The sequence below is a fragment of the Chiloscyllium punctatum genome, chromosome 3 (assembly GCF_047496795.1).
Source record: "Chiloscyllium punctatum isolate Juve2018m chromosome 3, sChiPun1.3, whole genome shotgun sequence".
NCBI classification, from domain to species: Eukaryota; Metazoa; Chordata; class Chondrichthyes; order Orectolobiformes; family Hemiscylliidae; genus Chiloscyllium; species Chiloscyllium punctatum.
Genome location: NC_092741.1, coordinates 39,034,334 through 39,056,365, shown reverse-complemented (window position 1 = coordinate 39,056,365; position 22,032 = coordinate 39,034,334). Strand labels below are relative to the sequence as shown.

Sequence of the window (22,032 nt, the reverse complement as noted above, 5' to 3'; positions counted from 1 at the left end):
GCTGGCAGGTGGGACTAGATTGGGTTGGGATATCTGGTCGGCATGGACAGGTTGGACCGAAAGGTCTGTTTCCATGCTGTATATCTCTATGACTCTATGACTGACACTGGCAGCAAGATGCCTTACTTCAACAATTTCTAGCCCATGAACTTCACAAAATACATTCAGGTGAAATGCTGTATTGACAGGCCCCAAAGTACACATATACCAATCCCACCATGGTTAAACAGAAAAATGATGCCAATAAATGATCACATTTTGAATGTTTCCCTCAAATTCAAAGCCTGCACTGTATGAAAATGTGAAGTAGAATGGAGGTGGAGGCTTGGTCTTTGTGAGGGAGGCAGTTTCACTGAAGAATCCAAGTAAAAATGCCCCAATTTCAAACATCCAGTCATCATCTCTTCAACAAAAAAACTCAACAAGTTGTGATTATTTGGATGCACTGTCTGAATGGCTGGTGGAAGCAGATTCAGCAGCTACTTTCAAAAGGAAACTGGATAGATACCAGAAAAATGGGCATTTATTGGGCTAAGGGGGAAAGAACAGCTGAGTGGGTCTAGGTAGACGACTCTTTCAATGAGCTAGCACAGGCAGTGTGGGCAGCATGGTCACCTCCTCAGCTGTGTGATTTGATCAACAACTGCATTATTTTGATAACTATCTTCAGGATGAATAGTCAGCAATGCAAACTCTGCATGAAGTACAGCTATTACAAGTCAGACATTGATGCAATTATACCAGACCAGTAAAACTAGGATCACAGCAAAGATTTCCATAAATCAGCTTCACAGCAGATTTGCAATAAAAGCTCTCTATGTAATAATCCCACTCACACACTGTCAGCCCAATAACTTGTGCCTAGTCCCATTGATTTTGACAACAAATGATTATGACTAGGGAAAGAAATAATCAATCACAAAACAAATGGGTTTATAAAACCATGAAGGGGGTGGATAAGGTGAAACGCAAGGGTCTTTCTCCAGGGTAGGGGAGCTCACAACTAGATGGTGCAGGTTTAAAGTGAGAGGAGAAAGATGTAAAAGGGACCTGAGGGGCAACCTCTTCACACAGAGTATGTCGAATGAACTGCCAGAGGAAGTGGTAAATGCAGGGACAGTTAGATCATTTAAAAAGCATTTGGACAGGTACATGAATAGGAAAGGTTTAGAGTGATATGGCCAAACACAGGCAAATGGGACTAGTTTAGTTTGGGCAAATTTGGTCAGCATGGATGAGATGGACTGAGGTGTCTGCTTTCATCCTGTACAACCCTATGCCTCTAAACTGCTGCCAAATCATCAAATCTTTCTTGACTGACCCATCAGGAAGTTTGTTCTGGGGTGGGAGGCCATCACCAAGCTGCAGCTCAGCTCCTGGCTCCAGGCAAAATTCCCAACTTCCACAGAAAACAAGGCAACACAAGCATCAATTCTCCGATGGGGCCCTCTTGGAACTTTGCTGAGCAAAGTTCGCTTGGACGTCAATGTGTCTTATTCACTCGTGGGTCACTTTGGAAAGGCAAGGACTAAGTAGTGATAGTCAGCGTGGCTTTGTGCATGGGGAATCAAGTCTCACTAACTTGCTTGAGCTTTTTAAGAGATGACAAAGAGGATTGATGAAGACAGAGTGGTGGACATTGTCTACATGGATTTCAGCAAGGCGTTTGACAAGGTTCCACAGAGTAGGCTGGTTATAAGGTTAAAACAGGTAAAAACAATGACTGCAGATGCAGGAAATCAGATTCTGGATTAGTGGTGCTGGAAGAGCACAGCAGTTCAGGCAGCATCCAAGTAGCTTCGAAATCGATGTTTCGGGCAAAAGCCCTTCATCAGGAATAAAGGCAGTGAGCCTGAAGCGTGGAGAGCTAAGCTAGAGGAGGGTGGGGGTGGGGAGAAAGTAGCATAGAGTACAATGGGTGAGTGGGGGAGGGGATGAAGGTGATAGGTCAAGGAGGAGAGGGTGGAGTGGATAGGTGGAAAAGGAGCTAGGCAGGTAGGACAAGTCCGGACAAGTTATGGGGACAGTTACTGAGCTGGAAGTTTAGAACTAGGATGAGGTGGGGGAAGGGGAAATGAGGAAGCTGTTGAAGTCTACATTGATGCCCTGGGGTTGAAGTGTTCCGAGGCGGAAGATGAGGCGTTCTTCCTCCAGGCGTCTGGTGGTGAGGGAGCAGCGGTGAAGGAGGCCCAGGACCTCCATGTCCTCGGCAGAGTGGGAGGGGGAGTTGAAATGTTGGGCCACGGGGCGGTGTGGTTGATTGGTGCGGGTGTCCCGGAGATGTTCCCTAAAGTGCTCTGCTAGGAGGCACCCATGCTACTTTCTCCCCACCCCCACCCTCCTCTAGCTTAGCTCTCCACGCTTCAGGCTCACTGCCTTTATTCCTGATAAGTCTCCCCAATATAGAGGATACCGCACCGGGAGCAACGGATACAATAAATGATATTAGTGGATGTGCAAATAAAACTTTGATGGATATGGAAGGCTCCCTTAGGGCCTTGGATAGAGGTGAGGGAGGAGGTGTGGGCGCAGGTTTTACAGTTCCTGGGGTGGCAGGGGAAAGTGCCAGGATTGAAGTGTGGGTTGTTTGGGGGCGTGGACCTGACCAGGTAGTCGCGGAGGGAATGGTCTTCCTGGAAGGCGGAAAGGAGTGAGGAGGGAAATATATCCCTGGTAGTGGGGTCTGTTTGGAGGTGGCGGAAATGTCGGCGGATGATTTGGTTTATGCGAAGGTTTGTAGGGTAGAAGGTGAGCACCAGGGGCGCTCTGTTCTTGTTACGGTTGAAAGGGTGGGGTCTGAGGGCGGAAGTGCGGGATGTAGACGAGATGCGTTGGAGGGCATCTTTAACCACGTGGGAAGGGAAATTGCGGTCTCTAAAGAAGGAGGCCATCTGGTGTGTTCTTTGGTGGAACTGGTCCTCCTGGGAGCAGATACGGCAGAGGCGGAGGAATTGGGAATACGGGATGGCATTTTTGCAAGAGGTAGGGTGGAAGAGGTGTAATCCAGGTAGCTGTGGGAGTTGGTGGGTTTGTAAAAAATGTCAGTGTCAAGTTGGTCGTCATTAATGGAGATGGAGAGGTCCAGGAAGGGGAGGGAGGTGTCAGAGATGGTCCAGGTAAATTTAAGGTCAGGGTGGAATGTGTTGGTGAAGTTGATGAATTGCTCAACCTCCTCGCGGGAGCACGAGGTGGCGCCAATGCAGTCATCAATGTAGCGGAGGAAGAGGTGGGGAATGGTGCCGGTGTAATTACGGAAGATCAACTGCTCTACATAGCCAACAAAGAGACAGGCATAGCTGGGGCCCATACGTGTGCCCATGGCTACCCCTTTGGTCTGGAGGAAGTGGGAGGATTCAAAGGAGAATTTGTTAAGGGTGAGGACCACTTCGGCCAAACGAATGAGTGTGTCGGTGGAAGGGTACTGTTGGGGACGTCTGGAGAGGAAAAAAACGGAGGGCTTGGAGGCCCTGGTCATGGCAGATGGAGGTGTAGAGGGATTGGATATCCATGGTGAAGATGAGGCATTGGGGGCCGGGGAAACGGAAGTCTTGGAGGAGGTGGAGGGTGTGGGTGGTGTCTCGAATGTATGTGGGGAGTTCCTGGACTAGGGAGGATAGGACTGTGTCGAGGTAGATAGAGATGAGTTCAGTGGGGCAGGAGCATGCTGAGACAATGGGTCGGCCAGGGTGGTCAGGCTTGTGGATCTTGGGAAGGAGGTAGAACCAGGCAGTGCGGGGTTCCCGGACTATGAGGTTGGAAGCTGTGGGTGGGAGATCTCCTGAGGTGATGAGGTTCTGTATGGTCTGGGAGATGATAGTTTGGTGATGGGGGGTGGGGTCATGGTCGAGGGGGCAGTAGGAAGAGGTGTCCTCGAGTTGACGTTTGGCTTCAGCGGTGTAGAGGTCAGTGCGCCAGACTACCACTACGCCCCCTTAATCCGCTGGCTTGATGGTGAGGTTGGGATTGGAGCAGAGGGATTGGAGGGCTGCGCATTGTGAGGGTGTGAGGTTGGAGTGGGGGAGGGAGGTAGACAGGTTGAGGAGTGGGGGAGGGAGGTAGACAGGTTGATCATATGAGGTCTGGGAGAGCTAGCCAATTCGATACGAAATTGGCTTGAAGGTGGGAGACAGAGGGTGGTAATGGAAGGATGATTCTCAGACTGGAGGCCTGTGACTAGTTGTGTGCCACAAGGATCAGTGCTGGGTCTAACTACTTTTTAGCATGTATATCAATGATTTGGATGTGAACATAGGAAATATGGTAAGTAAGTTTGCAGGTGACACCAAAATTGGTGGTGTAGTGAAGGTTACCTTGGAGTACATGGGACATTGATCAGATGGGTCAATGGGCTGAGGAGTGGCAGATGGTGTTTAATCTAGATAAATGCATCTTGGTAAGGCAAATCAGGGCAGAACTTACATAGTTAATGATAGGGCCCTGGGGAGTGTTGCCAAACAAGAAACTTTGAGGTACAGGTTCAATTGTTCATTGAAAGTGGAGTCACAAGTAGACAGGGTAATGATGAAGGCATTTGGCATGCTTACCTACGTTAGTCAGAACATTGTAGAAGTTGGGATGTCATGTTGCAGCTGTACAGGACATTGGTGGGGCCACTTTTAGAATACGGTGTACAATTCCTTCTACAGGAAGGATGTTATGAAACTTGAAAGGGTTCAGAAAAGATTTACAAGGATATTGCCAGCATTGGGGCAATTGGGAGAGGCTGAATAGGCTAGGGCTTTACTCCCTGAAGTGTTGGAGGCTGAGGGCTGATCTTATAGAGGTTTATAAAAGAATGAGAGACATGGATAGCGTAGGTAGTTAAGATCTTTCCCTTAGGGTGGCAGAGTCCAACATTAGAAGTATAAGTTTAAGGTGAGATGGGAAAGATTTAAAAGGGACCTGATGGGCAACTTTTTCGCACAGAGGATGGTGTGTGTGTGGAATGAGCTGCTGGAGGAAGTGGTGGAGGCTGGGACAATTACAACATTTAAAAGGCATCAGGATAGGTATATGAATAGGAGGGGTTTAGAGGGATATGGGCCAAATGCTGGCAAATTGAAACATGTCAGATTGGGATGTCTGGATGACATGGTCAGGTTGGACTGAAGGGTCTGTTTCCTTGCTTTATTTTGAAGAACAAGATGGTCGGAGGGGAGAAATTATTATTACTCAGAAGGTTGTAAGCCTTTGGAATTTTGTACTGCAGAGGCCTTCAAGAAACTTGGACCCTGGTTAGCTCAGTTGGCTGGATGCCTGGTGAGTGATGGCAACAGCACAGATTCAATTCCTGAGGTTAGCATGAAGCTCCTCCCTTCACCTCAGGCGGGGCGGTGACACTCAAGTTAAACTTGTCATCTCTCTCAAATGAGAGAGCTGCCCTATGATCTCTCATAGGGTGGATAGCCTCTGGGAAGTTAGGAGATGAGTTAGTCACTGCAGTGTTCCTAGCCTCTGACCTGCTCTTGTAGTCACTGTGTTTATGCAGTGAGATCAGTTGAGTCTCTGGTCAATGTTGAGCCCAGAATGTTGATAGTGTGGGATCCAGTGATGGTAACACTATTGAATGTCAAGGGGCAGTGATTTGATCGTCTCTTATTGGAAATGGTTATAACACGAACATTACTTGCTACATTTCAGCCCAAGTGTAGATATTGTCCAGATCCTGGTGTATTTGAACATGGACTGCTTCAATATGTGGGGAGTTGCGAATGGTGCTGAACATCCCCACTTCTGATCTTATGATGGAGGGAAGGACATTGATGAAGCATTTGAAGATGGTTGGGCCTAGGACAGTACCCGGAGGAACTCCTGCAGAGACCTCCTGGAGCTGAGATGACTGACCTCGAACAACCACAACCATCTTCCTATGTGCCAGGTATGACACCAACCAGCAGAGGGCTTACCCCTCAGTTCCTATTATCTATAGCTCTAATAGGGATATTTGATGTCACACTCTGTCAAATATAGCCTTGATATCAAAGTCTGTCACTCTCACCTCCCCTCTGGAATTCAGCTGTTTTGTGGTGCTGGGGACCACTGGAGGAGGCAGAGATGGATCATCCACTTCTGGCTGAAGATTTCTGCAAATGCTGTGTGGAGTTTGCATGTTCTCCCCGTGTCGGCGTGGGTTTCCTCCGGGTGCTCCGGTTTCCTCCCACAGTCCAAAGATGTGCAGGTCAGGTGAATTGGCCACGCTAAATTGCCCGTAGTGTTAGGTAAGGGGTAAATGTAGGGGTATGGGTGGGTTGCGCTTTGCTGGGGCGGTGTGGACTTGTTGGGCCGAAGGGCCTGTTTCCACACTGTAAGTAATCTAATCTTTATCTTGATATGTGGGACTCTTCCATCATTGAGGATGGGGATATTAGTGGAGCCTCCCTCTCTAGTGAGTTGTTTAATTCTCCACCAGCATTCATGACTGGATGTGGCAGGACTGCAAAGCTTGAATCTGATCTGCTGGTTGTGGGATCGCTTAGCTCTGTCAATCACTTGTTGCTTATGCTATCCGTAGCTGTTTGGTAGCTTCATCAGGTTGACACCTGATCTTCAGGTATACCTGATGCTGCTCCTGGCATGCCCTCCTGCATGCTCCATTGAACCAGGGTTGATCCCCTGGCTTGATGGTAATGGTTGAGTAGGGAACCTGCTGAGCTACGAGGTTACAGATTGCGCTGGAGTATAATTCTGGTGCTATTGATGGCCCAGTATCTCGTGGATGCCCAATCTTGAGTTGCTCAATCTGTTTGACATCTGTCCCACCTAGCACGAGGATAACGCCACTTAACATGATGGAGGGCATTCTCAGTGTGAAGGTGGGACTTTGTCTCCACAAGAACTGTGCGGTGGTCACTCTTACTGATACTGTCATGGACAGATGCATTTCCAGCCGGAGGGTTGGTAAGGATGACATATCAAATATGTTGTTTCCTCCGGATGGTTCCCTCACCACCTGCTGCAGACACAGTCATGCAGTTATAGCATTTAGGACCCAACCAGCTCGATCAGTACTACTGCTGCCGAGCCACTCTTGGTGGTGGACATTGAAATCCCCCAACCCCAGAGGCCATGCTACCCTCAGTGCTCCCTCCAAGTGTGGCTCAACATGGAGGTGTACTGAGCTGAGGGAGGTCGTTATGTGGTAATCAATGGGAGGTTTCCCATGTTCGATCTGATCCCATGAGGTTTCATGGGGGTCCAGAGTCAATGTTGAGGATTCCCAAGGCAGCTCCCTCCTGATTATATCCCACTGCGTCACCACCTCTGCTGAGTCTGCCTCCCAGTGGGACAGGATGCACCCAGGGATGGTGATGGCGGTGTTCAGCCGTGATAAAGAAGATCGGGGACGTTAAGAGGAATCAAGAGGATGAACTGGCCTGTGCCCCACTTTTGTTCTCAATATATTCTGTCATTTTTACTTAGGCATAGGCAATCCACTTTCAGAACAATGAGGTCGGACAATTGGCAAGGAGGGAGTAATGTTAAAGAATTGGAGACAGCTTAGCAGCTTGGCCAGATACATTGGGAGATGCATCTCCAAAGCTGGGGAAGTGACGGGAAAATAGCTGAAGGAAGCAGAAGGAAACTCAATCAAGTGGAGGCAGAGGTGAGGTTAAACCATGCAATGGAAAACCTGCCTCATGTAAAACAAAGGCTGAGGTAACAAATTCAATTTACTTTAAAATATGATTAATTACACAAATCACAAACTCGAAAACGTACCAGAAAAAATATTCAAGTGTGTCAATGTATCAATAACTCATTATGGTGAATATTTGAAATGAGCACCACCTGCAAATCACACACCATCTGATTTGGGTTAAAATGTTCATATGCCCAGCTTAGCAGCTCTGCGAGTACCCATCTCCCCAAGGACTGCAATGGCACACGAAGGCAGCTCCCCACCCTCTTCTCAGGGGGGATCTGAGGTGGACAATAACTGCCAGCCTTGTCCGCGAGACTCACATCCCGTGAGCGATCAGAAAGGAAAATAATTCACAGAGTCGAGCCAGGCAACGGAGGTACACAGCAGCAACCGCAAAAGGCTCCATGATTGAGTCAGCGGGGAGCCAAGGAGTCGATCTGACTGCATATTAAAAGATGCAGGAACCAAGACGCTCAAGCAATCTTTGTTCGGGTTGTCAAATGTCAAGTTATGCTGATTACAGAGGTGCTTATTTACCACCACAGATGAGTGCCTTTGTGTCGAAATGGGTGAGACATCATCTTTGAGGTGCCACCTCTTGCTGCATTTTAATCACGGGGAGAAGCCCACAAAGTACACAGTTTGCAAATCGTTCCTCCCACCACCCTCCTCAACTCCCCCACCTTTTCATCCAATGGCATTTATACATCACTGGTTCAGATTTAAACACCTCACTGCATTCACCCGCTGCACAGCAAAGCAGACAACACAGATGCACTGAAGAAACAAAGGCTGACAACTAAAGACCAAAAACTGTTTATTGGCTCCAGAGTGTCTGGCGATGGAAGAATTGACAAGATGCTTAGCTAGTCACTTATTCGAGAAATGAAGTTGTTCCTGCCTTTTATAACAATATAAAACATCAACACTTAAGTGCCTCCATGACCAAACAGTGTGTTAAAATGTAGGCACACAGCCTAAAGAGAATTAGAATCAGCCATTCCCTCTCTGGGCAAGATCAACATGCAAATGTTAGCTGACACACAAGAGAAGGATTTCAACAGGGTCATTTGAAATTAGCCCCTCTGTCACCAGGTTAGGAAAAACTGCCAGAATTCCCATTCCCAATTATGGAGCAGCGAACTCTACCAGAAAGTGCATGGATAAGGTCAGGTTCATCTTTAACGGCTGTAACGGTCAGTTAACCTGCTGGCAGACGAGTGAATGATGCTGACGAGGTAGTGCAGAACTGCTGCAGTGCAACTCACAGCAGCATGTGCCGGAGGCTCAGGGAGGGGGAAGTGGGGGAAAAAATATATTGTTTAAGTGTGTGTTAGCAAAATCAGGAATGTCCAGCCTCAAAGATGAAGCATCGGTTAGATACACAGTGGTCCCAATAACAACTCCGCAATGTCCACTTGGGGTTGGATAGGTTGAGAGCACTCCACTCCAGTGTGGTCAGTACATTAAACATAGCGGCAAAGCTGCTGGCCTCAACATGGTGCCTGATGGGAAACATGCCATCATTTAGCTCTTTAAAGTGGATTTTACAATACAATTCACATCAAGAGTTTAGATCCTTGTGCCACACAAGGGATCATTTGATCCAATTGATGAAGTCTGTGAATCATTAGCTGGATTGCAGTTCCAGAGTTGAGCCAGGATTGGCAGACAGAGGAGATTACATTCCAGAGCGACCTGGGTCTCTCGGAGTGTTGGGCAGGCAGTTTGAAAGTCAGACGGCCTTCATCATTAGTGCTGCCTTGTATTTAATCCCTGCAAACTGATCTCTAACTGACTTTCCATCTAGACTCCTGTCCCAAGAAAAGAGCTCTCCTTCATTCGATCTGCTACCCATTCCATAGAAACTCAACATAAGCTCGAAAGACAGCTCCTCATTTCTCTACTCATCACACTACAACCTCCCCACCTTGCCAGTTAATAAATCCCACCTGTACAGTGGACACATACACACATGCCTGCCACGGGCCTTCAGCACCAACCAATGCAAAAGGTGTGACTTTCAGGTGGGTGTTCTGCCCCTGGAACCCACTCCTCCTACCCACCCACCCCCACATAGAGTCTCCACATCCAGGAGAGTGAAACACGATGTACGTGGCACGAGTGTTTGAGTTTATCTTTCCGGCCCCAGTGTGGGGTACACTGAGCAGTACATCCTTGTGGAAGAGTACAGGTTCTTCACTCAATAAGCGAGCAGCGAATGAGTCAGCCAACTGATACAGTCACGAGTGGTGGAACAACTTGAGGTAGTCAATGCATACCCAAGAAGCAAACAGCAGAAGACTGAGGTGTATTTGGTCTAAGTGTGATGTTTCCATCAGCACTTTGTCACCGATACAATTTAGAGGCAATGCTCTAGAATATTTTAAAAGATATACATGTATTCACACTAAGGGGTAGGATCCTCCCTGGTCTGCATTATGAATGGTCAACTCCAGCTCCAGGACATGAAGGCACTGAATCAGCGTCTCAGCCATACTTCCCCACAATTGCAACGAGCACATCGTTCAGTTCTAGAGAAAGGAAAGCATTCTCCTGCTTTCCCATCCAGATCAGTCTGGGCCTCCTACTAGTGGTTAAGAGTAATAGCAATTCTCATGCTTCGAGAAAGAAAAGGGTAAATGATATTTATTGCCGATTGTTAACAGATTGATGTTAAGACCAATTAGACCAATTGGGACCACTGTGTATCTGACTGATGCTTCACCTTTGAGGCTGGACATTCCTGATTTTGCTAACTCATATTTAAACATTATTTCTTTCCCCCTCCCTTCTCCCACCGAGCCTCCGGCACATGCTGCTGTGAGTTGCACTGCAGCAGTTCTGCCATCATTTATTCACCCGCCAGTGGGTTAACTGACTATTACAGCCATTAAAGATGAGCCTGACTTTATCCATGCACGCTCTGGCAGAGTTCGCTGCTCCGTAATTGGGAATGGGAATTCTGGCAGCTTTCCCTGTGACCTGACGACAATGAGACTTATTTCAAATGGCCCCTGCTGAAATCCTGCCTTGTGTCAGCTAACGTATCACAAACTAACTGACCCGGTTACTGTCAGGACATAGGACCAGAAGTCGGCCATTGAGTCTGCTCCATCTTTCGATGAGATTGTGGCTGTGATCTGATCAATCTCATCTGCGGTCCCTGCCTTTTCCACATTACCTTGGATTCTCTTACTGATTAAAAACCTGTCTCAGCCTTGAATATACTTAATGACTCATCTTCAACAGCCCTCTGTGGTAAAGAATCCCACAGATTCATTATACTCTGAGAGAAGAAATTCCTCCTCATGACTGCCTTAAGTGGGTTACTCCAAGATTATGTTCTCTGGTCCTGGACTCTCTCACAAGGGAAACAGCCTTTCCACATCCACCCTGCCCAGTCACTCAAGTGTGTTTCAATGGGGTCAAATCTCATTCTTCAAAATTCCAATGGGGTAGGCCCAACCTACTCAGTGTCTCTCATAAGACAGCCCCTCCATACCCTGGATCAACCTTGTGAGCTATCCTTGGACTGCTCTAACAATAGCATACATTTCCTTTAATAATCAGCCCAAAAATGTTCACAGTATTTCAGCTGCAGTCTGACTGGTGTCATGAATATAAAAGATTTTGCTCAAACTATACATTTCCCTTGGAAATACAGGCCAATAATTCCACTTACCTTCCCTTTAACCTGCTGAAATTGGATGCTTTTTGTGATTTGTGTTCTGTAGTATATCTTCATTTGCCTAATATTCACCTTTTCTACTCTTCCAACCAAAGTACATAACCTCACATTGTCCCACATTATATTCCATCTACCAAGTTTCTGCCCTTTCTCACTCACTGTACAGGCTCCACATCATACCCACCTCTTGCCATCTCACCTGTTACTAAGTCAACACAAACTTGGCAATAGTGCATTCACTTTCCTCATCCAACTCTTTCATACATATTGCAAATAATTGCTGCCCACAACATATCATTAGTCATAGTCAGCCATCTTGAAAATGGCCCCCTTATCCCAACTTTGTTTTCTATTAGTTAGCCAATCCTGTATCCATGCTACTTCCAACACCATGGGCTTTTCCCTTAATAATTAGCCTCATGTGTGGTGATTTATCAAATGCCTTCAGAAAATTCAAATAAACACATCCACTTCTTTCTCATATTTATTCTGTTTGTTACTGCCTCAAAAGATTCGTGTAAATCTGACAGGTGTGATCTCCCTTCATGAAGTTATGACTAGATTAGATTCCCTACAGTGTGAAAACAGGCCCTTCAGCCCAACAAGTCCACACCGACCCTCCGAAGAGTAACCCACCCAGACCCATTTCCCTCTGACTGATGCACCTAACACTATGGGCAATTTAGCATGACCAATTCACCCGGCCTGCACATCTTTGGACTATGGGAGGAAACCCACACAGACACAGGGAGAATGCGCAAACTCCACACAGACAGTCACCCAAGGCTGGAATTGAACCTGGGACCCTGTTGCTGTGAGGCAGCAGTGCTAACCACTGAGCCACCGTGCCGCCCCCACAGCAACTCTGGTTGTTGACTCCATTTGATTATATCATGTGTTTCTAAATGCTCTGCTGTTACATCCTTTAAAAGTGGTCTCTAACGTTTTCCCAATGACCCATGTTAAGCTAACTTGCAGATAGCTACCTGCTTTTTGTCTCCTTCCCTTTTTAAATAAACGTGTTACATTGGCTGAATGACCTTTTTCCATACAGTAACCATTCTGTGAAGTGTGCACTATTTACAATACGCACTGCAGAAATTTGACAAAGACCCTTGGACAGCACCTGCCAAACCCATGACCACCACCATCTAGAAAGACAAGGGTTTCAGATACAGGGGAAAGCCTCCATTTCCCAGTTCCCCTCCGAACCACTTGCCATCCTGATTTGAAAACATATTCCTTCACTGTTACTGCCTCCCTAACAGCATTGTGGGTCTATCTACAGCACAAGGACTGCAATATTTCAAACAGACAGGTCACCAACCATCTTTAAGGGCAACTAGGGACAGGCAATAAATGTTGGCCAGCCAGCAATGACCATGTTCATGAGAGAATAAAAGTAAGTGGCGGGACAGCCAACAGGATGTGGCCTATCCGAGGAAAGTTCTTGTTCGGGCTTCCATCCAAAAGCAGTGTGCCAGCAGAAATGCAGTGGATGACATTTATTTGATTCTAAATAGTAATTTGCATCTAACCTTTTCACCCCGTAGCTGAATTCCAGATTTACTGCGTGACAGTGTGGTGATAATTCTTTTCCTGAGGTAACCAAGTTGATATTAGATTTATACTTGGATGCAGAAGACCAGTTAATAACACTACTGAGGGAGGATTTTCTACCTGCTGTTGAGGACAGCCAAACATTGTTGGTAAAACAGAATAATTATATCCCAAACAAAACGGGACAGCACGGTGGATCAGTGGTTAGCACTGCTGCCTCACAGCACCAGGGACCCGGGTTTGATTCCAGCCTTAGGTGGTTGTCTGTGTGGAATTTGCACATTCTCACTGTGTCTGCGTGGGTTTCCCCTCACAATTCAAAGATGTGCAGGTTAGGCGAACTGGCCATGCTAAATTGCCCCAAGTGTTCAGGGATGTGTTGATTAGGTACATTAGTCAGGAGTAAATGTAGAGCAATAGTTCAAGGAATGGGTCTGGGTGGGTTACTGTTTGGAGGGCTGGTGTGGACTTGTTGGGCTGAAGGGCCTGTTTCCACACTGTAGGAATCCTATTCTATAAAAAAAAGTGTAAACTTAAATTTCTCAATCTCTTGACCAATGGCTTAGTGCAGAGTGCAAAGTGCCCTCGGATGGCTGAGTAGGAAAGCTTTCAGTCAATAACCAGCACCACTGTTAACTGTATTAGCCAGCTACATTCAGGATTCAAATGATTTACTTTTAAGGATACTGCTGCCATCATACAACACGTCAAGAGTACATGGATTATGAGATGATGTTCGCAGGTCATGGACTGACCCAAGGAAAGACTACTCAACTCAGCCTCATCACCAAACATTTTCTTTATTCAGCAGGCAACGTGGTGGCTCAGTGGTCAGCACTGCTGCCTCACAGTGCCAGAGACCTGGATTTGATTCCACCCTTGGGTGAATGTGTGGAGTTTGTACATTGAACCATGTCTGTGTGGGTTTCCTCTGCGTGGTATTCCTTCCTTCACAAAGATATGCAGGTTAGGTGGAGCAACCATCCATTTCCCATGGCTGAAGGGGTAGGGTAAGTGGGTGAGATGCCCTTCAGAGGGTCGGTATGGGCTGAATGGCCTGCTTTCACACTGTAGGGATTCCATGATGCTTTCACAGGCTGAGGGCACCGCTGGCCAGGCCAGCATTATTGATGCCCATCCCTAATTATACAGAGGGCAGTTTAGAGTCTGGAGTCACTTGTAGGTCAGACCAGATAAAGATGGCAGATTCCTTCCCTAAAGTATATTAGGATTGAAACGCAGAAAGCAAATCTTCCACATACACTGCACATCGTTTTCCTGTTCTGTTACGCTGATCAAATGGAGAAAGTTTGTGGCCAAACCAATTCTCAACTCAACAAGTCTAATTCATATGAGTCAGGAGTAGCTAACAGCCATTTGGCCCCTCAAGGCTGTTCCAGCATTCAATACGACCATGGCTATTTGATTCCTTCACATCCCAGCCTAACCTTGATCAATTTTCACCCCCTTGCTTATCAAGAATCCGACTACCTCTGCCTTAAAAATATTCAGGCTCTTCTTCCACCGCCTTTTGAGAAAGAAAACTCCACAGACCCCCAAAGCCTCAGTCAGAAAATTATTTTATTCTCCTCTCTATCTTAAATGGCTGACCCCTTATTTTTAAAGGATAACCTCTCGTTTTAGATCTTCCCAGAAGATGAAGCAACCTCTCCACATTCACTCGGTCAAGATCTCTCAGAACCTTACTTGCATAGAATCCCCTACAGTGTGGAAACAGGCCATTTGACCCAACAAGTCCAAACCAACCTTCCAAACAGTAACCTATTCAGACCCATTCCCCTACATTTACCCCTGACTAATGCACCTAACCTACACATCCCTGAACACTATGAGCAACTTGGCATGGCCAGTTCACCTAACCTGCACATCTCTGGAGCGTAGGCGGAATCCTACCCAAACATGGGGAGAATGTGCAATCTCCACACAAACAGTCACCCAAGGGTGGAATTGAACCTGGGTCCCTGGCGCTGTGAGGCAGTAGCGCTAACCACTGAACTACCGCAGAACTTACTTGCTCCAATCAAGTTACTTCTTACTGTTCCAAACTCCAGCATACAAGCCTAACCTGTCCAACTTTTTCTTGGAAAACAACCTCCCTATAACAGCTACCAGTTTTGCAAATTTTCTTTGAATTGCTTCGACCACACTTACATCCTTCCTTATACAAGGTGGCCAATACTGTGCACACCACTCCAAATATGCTTTCACTAGTGCCTGGTATAAGTGAATAATAACCTCCCTACCTTTATATTCAATTCTCCTCACAATAAATAAGAACATTCTATTCACACTCCTAATTACTTGATGTATCTGCATACTCAGCGCTTGCAATTCATGAACTAGAATACCTCAATCCCTCTGCAGCACACAGAGCTCTGCAAACCCCTAGCATTTAGATTTTAAAAATATTTCTCCTGGCAAAATGGACAATTTCCCATTTTCCCGTAATCTGCTCAATTCACCAGATTTGCAGCCACTCACTCGACCTGTCAACATTCCTTTGTAGCTTCACATTCTTTTGCAAATTACTTTCCACCTATCTTTGTGTCATCAGCCAATTTAACAAACTCTAAACAGTTGAGATCTAACCACCGATCCCTATGGCACCACTTGTTACATCTTGCTCACCAGAGAAAGATCGATTTGTATCATCTTTCTGCTTCCTGTTGGCCAGCCAATTTTCTATCCATGCCAATACATTAGAATACTATACCATGAGCTTTTACTCATTGCAATAACCTTTAATGTGGCACTCTGTTAAATACCTTCTGGAAACAGAAGTTTCACGATCTTCAAACTCCAAAACAAACCAGAAGCTTTCTTCATTTTTTTCCTGAATTGCAGAAAGCATTTATTTCTCCAGCTCAGAAGTTGTATCAGATTTCTTGCAAAAAGAAAAGCAAGCCAACATCTGAAGTGACGATGAAATACTGGAGAACTCACGTGGATTAATCTGACTTCCACTGAAGTGGGAATCATCACTGTTTCTTGTTTACTACATTCAGCTTATCATCCGCTAACTTACAGAAAGATATTTAATAGTTTTGTTTCAAAATAGCAAAGGACTTGTACCAAATTGATGATTAATTCCCATGAAGAAAGTCATTCGTGAAATTTCAAAGCAAGACTGAGGCCAATGCATCAAAATACAACAGTAAGTCAGCCTGTCAGAAATGACAGACGATCAACCTCTACAGTCCAACCATCAAATCAGAAGCAATTCAATCTCCCCATACAATTAAAGCCTTCTCTTCTCAATTCAATGGTGTAGAATTGCACCGAAGCATCAGTTTCTAAGAGTACAAATGCAAATATGAATTTTATTCATGAAGCAAGATTTTGAATGCACGTAAGAATCAGCTGCATAAATGCCATTGTTTGCGATTTGGTATTGAATGTCCAGGAACCAAGAAATATAATTTTCCATAAAAGGGAGTTTTATACGAACTTGCAGAGGAGACAAACAACTTCAGTTTAATAATTACAGCATATCTTGAAGTGAGTTAATAACAGGAACAATAAGCTTTAACACTTGACAAAGAAAAAGTTCAGCAGGCAGTTGTCTTTTCCCTAGGATGGGGGATTTCGAGACCGGGGGCACATTTTTAAAGGTGAGAGGAGAGAGATTTAAAAAAAGATGAGAGGCATTTTTTTTTACACAGAGGGTGGTTCACGAGTGGAATGAACTTCCTGAGGAAGTGGAGGATGTGGGTACAATTATAATGTTTAAAAGATATTTGGATAAGTACGTGAGTGGGCAAGGAGGGATATGGGCCAAATGCAGGGAGGTGGGACTAGCTTAGTTTGGATTATGTTCAGTATGGACTGGTTGGGATAAAGGGTCTTTTTCCGTGCTGTATGACTCTATTACTCTATGTGATGACCCAGTGATAATACTGAACAAGTCAGACCCAGAGTGAAACTTGACTTGATGGATCACAAAGTTGATTTTTGCAGTTGGTTAATTTGCTGGTTAGTCACTGAAACTATAAATGCACATTAATAAAAGAACACAAGTTTATTTTTGTTTAAATGCAATAGAAATGAAGGTTATATTATATGACAGTTTGGAAAGACCTCAAGATAAACAGCAAATCAAAGGGGCAGGATTTTCCACTCCCTGGACCTGAAAGGGTGAGACAGTTGGGAAAAAAATGAAATGAAAAAGCAAAATCAGAACTTCGTTGTGATAAAGTTTTCCCAATTTTTCTGACTACTTTATTGCTGTATACTTCCATCTTGGTATTTGCCGACCTTGCCTCCTGTATTACCACCTCCGATTCTCCTTCCCAGAAACTAAAAGAATCCAATTCCCAGAGTATATTGCAGCTTGCCACTTGCTTGCTCCACTTTTCCCCCATAACCTTCGATTCCCTTCCTGATTAAAAGGCTGTCTCTCTGTCTCAAGTGATGAGCCCCCAGTGAGTGAGAAGGAAGTGCAGAGGGTGAGAAGGGAGGGTGAGGTGGGTGACAGCTGTTTAGTGGACATGATACACATGAGATATTTAATCCGTGAGATTCGATAAGAGGTGTGCGTGGTGGCAGATTTAGAGTGAGTGCTGACTCGGAGTGTGAGAGATGGCGGAGGGGGATGCTGGTACTTCGCCTTGCGAGCACAAAAGGTCATTCACCTTCTTCCTGCACTGCTGGGCGTTCTGCTGTACCACAGTTATGGCACTGACTTGGGCTCCTATATTCCAGGCCAGCTGAGCCCGAAGGCATGGCCTCCGTTGCCAGTCATCAGGATAATGCTGATGACCAGCTCTTCTAAGCTAATGGCTGGGTCCTATCCAGTGTGATAACAGCTCAGCACTGCCGTGTCTGAAGTGGGGCACAAATGGACTTCAAAGGCAGGAAGAGCGTGGTGCTGGAAAAGCACAGCAGGTCAGGCAACATCCAAGGAGCAGGAGAGTCAACGTTTCAGGCAAAAGCCCTTCTTCAGGAATGAGGATTGTGGGCCAGGGGTGCTTAGAGATAAGAGGGAGGGGGTTGGGGTTGGCAGAAAGGTAGCTGGGAATGTGATAGGAAGATGAACGTGTGAGAGAAGGTGATAGGTCGGAGATCTCTCTCCTGATGAAGAGCTTATGCCCGATACGTCAATTTGCCTGCTCTGCAGATGCTGCCTGACCTGCTGTGCTTTTCCAGCACCACACTCTCGACTCTGATGTTGTGGTTCTGTTCACCGAGCTGGGAATTTGTCTTGCAAACGTTTCGTCCCCTGTCTAGGTGACATCCTCAGTGCTTGGGAGCCTCCTGTGAAGCACTTCTGTGCTGTTTCCTCCAGCATTTATAGTGGCCTGTCTCTGCCGCTTCCGGTTGTCAGTTCCAGCTGTCCACTGTAGTGGCCGGTATATTGGGTCCAGGTCGATGTGTTTGTTGATAGAGTCTGTGGATGAGTGCCATGCCTCTAGGAATTCCCTGGCTGTTCTCTGTTTGGCTTGCCCTATAATGGTAGTGTTGTCCCAGTCGAATTCATGTTGCTTGTCATCTGTGTGTGTGGCTACTAAGGATAGCTGGTCGTGTCGTTTCGTGGCTAGTTGGTGTTCGTGTATACGGATCGTTAACTGTCTTCCTGTTTGTCCGATGTAGTGTTTTCTGCAGTCCTTCCATGGGATTTTGTACACTACATTAGTTTTGCTCATGTTGGGTATCGGGTCCTTCGTTCTGGTGAGTTGTTGTCTGAGCGTGGCTGTTGGTTTGTGTGCTGTTATGAGTCCTAGTGGTTGCAGTAGTCTGGCTGTCAGTTCAGAAATACTCCTGATGCATGGTAGTGTGGCTAGTCCTTTGGGTTGCGGCATGTCCTTGTTCCGTTGTCTCTCCCTTAGGCATCTGTTGATGAAATTGCGAGGGTATCTGTTTTTGGCGAATACCTTGTATAGGTGTTCCTCTTCCTCTTTTTGCAGTTCTGGTGTGCAGCAGTGTATTGTGGCCCTTTTGAATAGTGTCCTGATGCAACTTCATTTGTGTGTGTTGGGGTGGTTGCTTTCATAGTTTAGGACTTGGTCTGTGTGTGTGGCTTTCCTGTAAACCTTTGTGGTGAATTCTCCCTTCGGTGTTCTCTGTACCATCACGTCTAGGAATGGGAGTTGGTTGTCCTTTTCTTCCTCTGTAGTGAATCGGATTCCTGTGAGTGTGGCGTTGATGATCTGGTGTGTGTTCTCTATTTCTGTGTTTTTAATTATTACAAAGGTGTCATCCACGTATCTGACCCAGAGTTTGGGTTGAATTTGTGGTAAGACTGTTTGTTCTAACCTTTGCATTACTGCTTCTGCTATGAGTCCAGAGATTGGTGAGCCCATGGGTGTTCCATTGATTTGTTCGTATATTTGGTTGTTGAATGTGAAGTGTGTGTGAGGCACAAGTCCAGTAGTTTAAGTATGCCGTCTTTTAAATATACTGACCACTACAGCGGACAGCTCGAACTGACAACCGGAAGCGGCAGAGACAGACCACTATAAATGCTGGAGGAAACAGCACAGAAGCGCTTCACAGGAGGCTTCCAAGCACTGAGGATGTCACCTAGACAGGGGACGAAACGTTTGCAAGAAAAATTCCCAGCTCGGCGAACAGAACCACAACAACGAGCACCCGAGCTACAAATCTTCTCCCAAACTTTGTCTCGACTCTGATCTCCAGCATCTGCAGCCCTCACTTTCTCCTTCAGAGGCATGAACACCAGAAGGGCCCAGTAGCAGCCAGCACATCCATCTCTCCTGCTGCAAGACTCTGCAGGAAGGATGCTGTGGAGACTGGATGCATAAGGAATGAGGTGAAGAGCAGATGAATGTACAAGAGCAGTCACTCCGAACTGTGGCAGACCGAGTGCCAGAAAGCTCACTCCTAAAAACATCAACACAAAATTGGACAGTTTGGCCCAGACTTTCAACCTGATTCCCAGCAAGAACCTTTCCAATTACACAGATCCAATCCCAGCTCTAATTTCTTACTTTACCTGACCGTCGAGTTTTCTTTCGGGTACTGCTGAGAGAGTTTGATGACGTCTTTCCAGTGCTCTTGGTCTAAACCACTTTTAAGTTCTGACCACTTGCAAACTCATATCCAAGTTCCCTCAGCTTGGAGAGTTCACAAACTCAAGCCCTTCTGGTGAGAGTTGAACGGAAAACCGGATCCTTTTGCCAAGAGGAATCTTCTCTTCTGGATTGATTTCCTGGTTCTTCTGAACTGTAGTCAAAACAAAAATTAACAGCCCTTAGTCTATTTTCCCTGTCTGTCATAAACTCAGCAGGATAAACACTTCATTATTTATTATCGCAGTTACTGATAGCTCTTTAACTGAACTGCATGCTTTCTTGGTAATGATGCCTTTCGTTCACTGTTTCAAATGACTTTCTGACCATTTCCTTTCAAAAGCAGTTATCTTTAGAAACAGAAAAGATCTATCTGCCCCTATTTTTTAAAAAAAATCTACATTTCACATATTTTACACATCTTTATCACAGAGGGAGAAAGGTAAAGCATCACTTTCTGCAGATCTCTAAGAGATAATGACATGCTGTATATTAATGCAGTGAGACTAAAAAATGCCATGAAATTGCTCAGAGTGATCTGGGGAAGCTGTAGATGGGGGTGGAGGAATAGAAAACATTGGGGGCTCAGGGTAGGTGGGAAAATGTGGAGCATTGGATGAGTAGTCTCCTTTTATGCTTTATAATTCTCTATCCAATCAATGTGGCATTAAATACCTTCACTTGCACCTCATGTTTACCAAATTGACAGCATGCCTCTGGAATAGACAACACAAGGAGGAAGGCAACTGCATTCACATAGTGCCTTTTCTGGCCTCAGGATGCCCCACAGTGCACATCAGACAGCTGCTGGAACATTTTATGTACCACTTTGAACACTGCAAAGCCTCACCAAGTACTGCACAAGTGCATTATTGATGCAGAGCTATGATACTCCTTGTCAGGGGGCTCTAGAACCAGGAGACCAAATTACGTCCTGTGTCTTTGCTCTTCCTTCGGATAACAATTAGCACGTTAACAGTCTCCTACAGTCACATGACCCTAACACAGCAGCAATGCATGGAAATGGTCAGCATAGCATGTCAAGGCAGAGAGCAACACTGTCAGCGCAGACACATGTTCCTGCTGGTCTCGTCTGTGGTTTTCATGTTGAATTGCAGCTGAAGATGAATCGTTAAACAAGATGAAAATTACTTGCTCCCAAAAGCACTTAAAATTAATGAAAAGCAATTTGCGTGCAATTACCATTCTTGTTCAAGCATCACAAATCTTAAGAAGTGAACTGAGGATTTGGGGGAGAATTAATATTGCAAACATTGCTCAAAACAATGTGCTGGCACAACTGATTGAAGAATAAAGATCCAAGCACCTGAACACTAAGAAGGGACTGCTTTCATTCGGAAAGCATTTTCTTCCCGCTGTGAATTACTGACAAGAGCTGGGCCAGTATTATCATTTTTTGAGATGGTAACACAAAGAATTGATGAGGGTAATATCTTTGATGTGGTATATGTGGACTTCTAGAAGGCACTTAATATAATGCCACACAATACTCTTGTAAGAAAAGTCATCGGCATGGAAAAAAAGGGACAGTAGCCATAGGAATTTAACATTGGCTGAGTGATAGGAAACTGACAGTCATGGTTAAAGGATACTTTTTGGGCAGGTGGGAGGTTTGCAGTGGAGTTCCCCAGGGGTCAGTATTGAGACTCTCGCCTTTCCTAATCTTTATTCATGATCTAGATCTTGGGTGCAGAGGATGTTTTCGAACCTCGCAGATTAATATGCACGTGGAAGAGTTGTAAATCATGAGAATAGTGTGAAAGACCAAAAGGTTGTTGACAAGTTGGTGGAGTGGGTGTATCGAGGGCGGATGTGGTCCAGGGTGAAGAAGAGTGCGGTGTTGCACTTTGTTGGGAAGAATACTGAAGGACGACAGAAAATAGGGGGCATAATTCGAGAGGGGGTGCAGGAACATAAGGACCTCATGAAGGAAACCACAAGCAGGCTGGATGGAGGAGATAGGGAGAAACTGTTCCCACTTCGAAAAGAAACAAGAATGAAAAGGCATAGATTTAAAATTGATTTCCAAAGCAGCAAGTATGATATGTGAGAATACTTTTCCGCACAGC

The 22,032-nt window shown here is 45.7% G+C and overlaps 1 protein-coding gene across 5 annotated transcripts in view; it reads right to left on the bottom strand.

Annotated features, from left to right (window-relative positions):
• The window catches only part of LOC140457921 (tyrosine-protein kinase Fyn), a 292,224-nt gene that overhangs the window by 202,081 nt on the left and 68,111 nt on the right, over positions 1–22,032 (bottom strand). For all 5 annotated transcript variants that reach the window (XM_072551741.1, XM_072551762.1, XM_072551721.1 and 2 more), the window contains exon 2: positions 19,867–20,096. The gene's annotated coding sequence lies outside the window, so the exon portion shown is untranslated. The remainder of the gene's footprint in view (positions 1–19,866; positions 20,097–22,032) is intronic.